Here is a 5716-nt window from a genome sequence, read left to right on the forward strand (position 1 = left end):
TGTTCTTTTTGACTTTGGAGTCTGACAAACTCCATTAGGCATCATCTCTACATTGTGTCACACAGCACCTTCAGTGCAGTGGCACAGGGAAGCCTCTTAGATTTCCCAAAGGTTTAAATACCTTCTCTTGGTGAAACTACGGTTTCCATGAGCAGTGAAGTGAAATTGACTTTACTTACATTGTGTAACTTTCTAGACCCAGCACACACCATCTTACAATAGGGTGCTGGAGGGGTTACTTAGTATCCCCTTTGTCTAGTTTCTCATGTAACCCTTTCTACAGTTAATGGCTGGTGACAGTGGTTTACTTTTTACTACCATTGTGTGTTTTTATAGCAGGCTGTATTCGTAGCCACGGTAAGGCACCCATGGGTGCCCATTTCGTCAAAATAGCCCCGGTCTTCTATTTTCGCCATTTTCCGTTGGAAAGGTCCTTCTTGAAATTTACTCTGTGCGCCAAACCAGGTTTGGTCTCTTTGTTCATTTTGTCTTTGGCGCAATTCACGAGTGAAGCCCACCTCTGGCTCCAGTATGTCTGGCAAGGGCAGGAAGTGAGGGAGGTGCCTGTGCTTAATCCCCTTGGTTACAGGAATGCACCCAAAGGTGATTGGCCGGCTGGCTGTCCGGCAAGGACAGCCAGTCTGCTGTGTGATTGACAGCTAGGCTGGAATGAATGGGAGAAACCTGCATAAAAGGCAAGGCTTTGTGGCTTGGAAGGCAGAGTCGACCACTGGACGAAGGAATCCAAAGAAGAACTTGGAAGAGACGCCTGCTGCAACTCCTGGATCGTTGGTTTGCCCGGTGAAGCCCTGCTGATGTGCTGAAGCTCTGAATTTGCCTCGACTAGAGAATCCCTGCAAGGACGACTTCTCCCTTTGAGTTGGTGGGACCAAACAACTCCAAAGTAAGACCGTCTTGACATCCTCTCGAAGCTGGTTGCATTTCCACTGCAGTTGCTGCTGGAACCAAAGAGCCAGGGAGAGGAACACCAGATTGTGTGCGTTGCTTTTAAGTCAGACCCGAGCACTAGGAAGATCCTCTGATCTTCCCTATTGCAGGACTAACCAGGTCTGAGCCACCTCAACAGAGTGCTGGACCCCAGAAGCAAGGAAGGTCTGAAGTTGTATCCGGGAACCGCCTTGTTGCTATTTGCCGTCAGACGCGAGGAGCTGAAACACCGAAGGATCACTGAATTGAAGTTTGCCCATTGCTGCCGCTGACTGTCCCATTGCAGAGCAGGAGTCCCCAGACACCCTCCCTTTTGTCCCCACAACTGAGGCTCAAGAACAGGATCTGCATAGCTGTACAGGAACAGAAGCCAGTTGGAAGCATTTCTTCTAACCAGAGGTACTGTACAGTCTAGGAGAACTTAACTCTTGTTGTGAAGCCTTACTTGCTCTCAGTTGAGACCTGTCATGGTTATCTTGCAGAGTTGCAAAAGCTTTGCCCTTCACAAGCCTCCCAGCTTGTGGCCCTACAAGTGTTCTATTTTCTTCTAACATTTAAACAAATATTGTACAAGACTTTCTTACCTACCTGCAAAGAATATCTTCAGCTCCCCTTGACATTGTGCAATTAACATTGGCTGTCCTGGCTCCCTGAGAGATTCCTCTTTACCTCAGACTTTATGCTTTGCAAGGTTGTTTAAAAGTACTTACCAGTTTATGAGTTATTTGTTAACCTTTGTTTTATTCCTCTCTTCTATCTTTTTCACCTAACTCAGTATTGCTCTAAATGTATCAGTGACACATCAATGCCCACAGTGTCCTAGCTATTTAAGTCACCCGAGGGTGTAGGAAGTGCCTGTGTGACATCCCCAATGGGTGTCCTCTGATTTAAAGAAACAGTGTGTTTTGAAGTATATTTAAGTGTTACATGTTTTGCTCCCTTTCTGAAGAAGGCTTATTTAACAGACTGAAATAAATGAATAATTGTTTTATCAAGAAACAAGTGTTTATTTGGATAACTGTATTATCAAACTCTGTGTCACAACATTACTGCTGACATTGACCCCTCTTGAAATAAGCCTGGCTGCTCGACCACACTACCAACCTGTGTAGTTCAGACTTATACCAAAGGTTGGGTCCCTATTGCCAGGCAGTCAAGGTTATTGTAGTGCACCCAAAGTGTACTGCATATAATCTTGCCTAACACGTGTTCTGTTTTTTCACTGTTTTTTTGCGTTGTTCAATGCATGCTGTTGGAGTATATGAAAGAAATGGCACATTTGTTTCCATAACTTTGGCTAACAACTAACAAGTGCCATGCGTCACAGGATTTCAATGGAGCATGCAGAGAATTGATTGTGGACCCTTTTAACTACCTCTGTGTAGTCACTGTGAGGTGCCCACAATTCCCATTCTCATTGAATGCAAACACTTGGGGGGGAGGGGGTCATCAGTTTTCATAGTACTTTCATTATATTAAAAGGGGGCTGATCGGGATGCCTATTGCCCAACATGGTTATCTAGTGCCAGTGCCCCCACTGCATGCCACATTTGCCAATCCAAACATTGGACTGCAACAAAACCCAGATGAGAATGGGATCAATGGGCTGAGCTCTTCCTCCCTGGACTCCTCTGATCTGATTTCACAAAGAAGCGCTCAGGGCTGCTGGGAGTGCAGATTCAGAGATACACTCTTATATCAAATTGTGCTGTTCCAAGTGACCCATCACTCAAGGTATTTTTGTATTTGATTATTTTGGACTAAGATGGTGTGTTGTTAACAAGCTAGTACAGGCTAAGCTGTATCTGCATGAAACAGCGTGTAAATCAGAGCCATCTTCCAAGCTGCCCATCCCGTGCTGCTAGGTATCTGCAGTGGCATCGCCAGGAATCAAATTTAGGAAGGGCACAAGGGGGGGCCTATAAAAGGGCAATGTGAGAAGCACTCCTGACAAGAATCTTTTGTGCACACTAATTATCACACCTCCACTCCCATCAGAATGTAGGCACTAAACCATGAAGTCACTAATGACCCATCATTAACGGTTTCGCAAACTACATTCTGATTGCAGGGTTCTGCTTGTGGCGGTGGTGGTGTCTCTCTCTCTCTCTCTCGACGGAATCAGCAGTGCAGAGAAAGTAGCCCAGCTGAGGTTAAGGGGGGGGGCAGGATTTCAGAGGAGGGGGAGCCAGAGGCCACCCCTGCCGCCCCCTAGCAACGCACTGGGTATTAGACGGTGGAACCCTTATGTCAGCCAATCGTGGCCAACTAAGGCATTCACGTGCACACTGGGGCCTTCTGTACGTAAACAAGGTATATCGAATGCTATTTCGGTGTGCACGGTCTGTGTGTTTAGTTATGCTGCATCACATTTCTATTGCCCCTATCTGACATTCCTACGGGCTCAAAGCACTGTGAGCGTGAAAGCATACTAGCCAGTTGCTATCTGAATGGCATTCTAAGTGGCGGATGAAAGCAGTTACGGATCTGTCCAGGATTTCAGCATATCTACCAATTTGCATTGGCCTCGATTGTTTACTGGGCATGTGAACTTTAACATTGTATGAGCACAACAGGTGAAATCAAGCATTTTTCCTATTTGTTCGCATGACCAGAGTTCTCAAAACGAAATGGTGTTCTGTTCCTATGAATATTAGGAGTGAGTGTGGAATATTAGGAGTGAGTGAGTGTGCGTGCATGGGCCAACTGTCAGCCCCAGATAGACAATTGACTTTCAATGACACCTTGTTGAGAGACTCACATTTTCGGGAGAGGGACCATTTTTAAACCAACAACAGTGGACGCTCCAGGGTACATAGTCTGGGAGGCAGCTAAAGCCACCCTCAGATGCATACTGATTTCCGAGGGTAATGCGAGAAAAAAAAAAGAAGAGACTGAGCTTTGGTAAGCTAGACAGGCTCAGGAGGGAAGACCAGACCAACATGGAGGATAAAGAGGGTAGTGGCCAACTTGAGACAAAAATTCAAAAACCTTTAAAAAAAAATAATAAAAAAGAAAAAAGGTACAGCTATGTACTTTTTTTATTGCGATATAACCAATTAGGTATTTTTTACACATTTTATCCACATTACTAAAGTATATAAAAAGGAGAAAAAGAAACAAAAACAATATTATCATATCTCAAACAAACGACAATTCCCATTAAAATTAACCATATTATGATATTAAAACAGAATATAACCTGAAAAAAGAACAAAAAAAATCTTTTCCACAATTCCTTCAGTAACAAGAAAGTAAACCTCAATAAACAAAAACAAGAAAACATGCCTAATCGGAGCATTGTAGTACAAAAACCACATTAAAAAGGGAGGAAGGATGGAATTCACAGTCCTCACAATAGAAAGGTTACCAGAATTCATGTGGAATAGCCCCAGTCTGCTGTAAAACTCGTACCACATTCATTGTTAGCTTTGTCTCTCGTCCTGAGATCATCCTTTCCAAAAACGAGTTTGACGAAAGCCTGTCAGTGGACTTAACAAAGGGGGTCAAATATTGTGCCCTACTGTCCCAACTCCTCCTACAAAATCTCAATATGTGTGCAATGGTCTGAACACGAGGGTCGATACATTCAGGACAAGAATTATGTTTATCGACTGCTACGCCCCATTTGATCAGAACCAAACCCGTCCTTACCAAGTTAAGGCGTAGTCTTAGAAAGTTCTGCCTAGTTTTGACATCCGGGAACTTTGTAAAATATCTAGCCAGATATCCCTGTTTTTTGTCATATTTGGAGAATGAAATAGGAACGGAAGATGCCCTCACATTATCACCTGGCGTGATCCAATCCCTTAACGAAAAAGCTTTTTTAACCTTCATGGGATTAGTGAGCAATGTATGTTCATCAAGCTTACAGTAAAGTAAGACCTTCTTTACTTTTATCCTAAAAATCACTCAGGATATAGGAGGATTCAAGATTCAAATGGATCAAAAGATCTTCATAAAGTGTGTTGTCAATTGGGTCAATAATTGACCTGTAAAGTGAGAGTAGTTTCCAATCCATTTGCATCTTTAAAGATCTTAGGCCCAAGTCGTACCTCAGGCCTGCCGAGAGTAGACTTTTAGGCAGACCAAGCACCTGCTTCCAAATCACAGCTTACATTTTCTTCCAGTCAATTGACCATAATAAAGGTTTAGCCTCTATACCGTAAAGTACAATAGGTATCACCTTTGCCACATAGAATCTAATTAACGGCAAAATTGAGAATTTACAATATAGACCCAGAATCATTTTCATCTGTGCTGTTAATTGTGTACTCTTGGCAAGTGTTTCGGCTAACCTCAACCCAATGGTTGTAAAGTGTATCCCGGGTAGGTTATTTGATTTACCACAGCGATAAATTGGCCACATATTGACCACGGAAATCTAACTCCTCGAGTTCCCCTGTCTCCAAAAATTAGAACCCTAGATTTCTCTGGGTTAACGACGAGGTTGTTAGCTTTCATGTAGTGGTCTAATGTTCTAAGGAGTCTTTGCAGACTGAAAGGTGTTCTGTCTAAGACAATGTCATCCGCATACATGAGCCACTTTATAGTCAGCAAACCCAGCTTAACAGTGGCCAGAGCCGAGGAGTATATTTCCTGTCCAAATTCTGCAAGATAGAAAGTAAAGAGAAAGGGAGCCACCATACAGCCCTGTCTGACCCCTCTATTAACCGTGATATGTTCTGACAGGTGGCCCTCCAGGTTGAGTCTAACTCTTACTGTATGTGCGTCATGGAGACTGGCAAGAATGTTCACAAGTCCCTTC

The sequence above is a fragment of the Ambystoma mexicanum genome, chromosome 3p, assembly GCF_040938575.1.
Source record: "Ambystoma mexicanum isolate Mex_15411 chromosome 3p, UKY_AmexF1_1, whole genome shotgun sequence".
NCBI lineage: Eukaryota > Metazoa > Chordata > Amphibia > Caudata > Ambystomatidae > Ambystoma > Ambystoma mexicanum.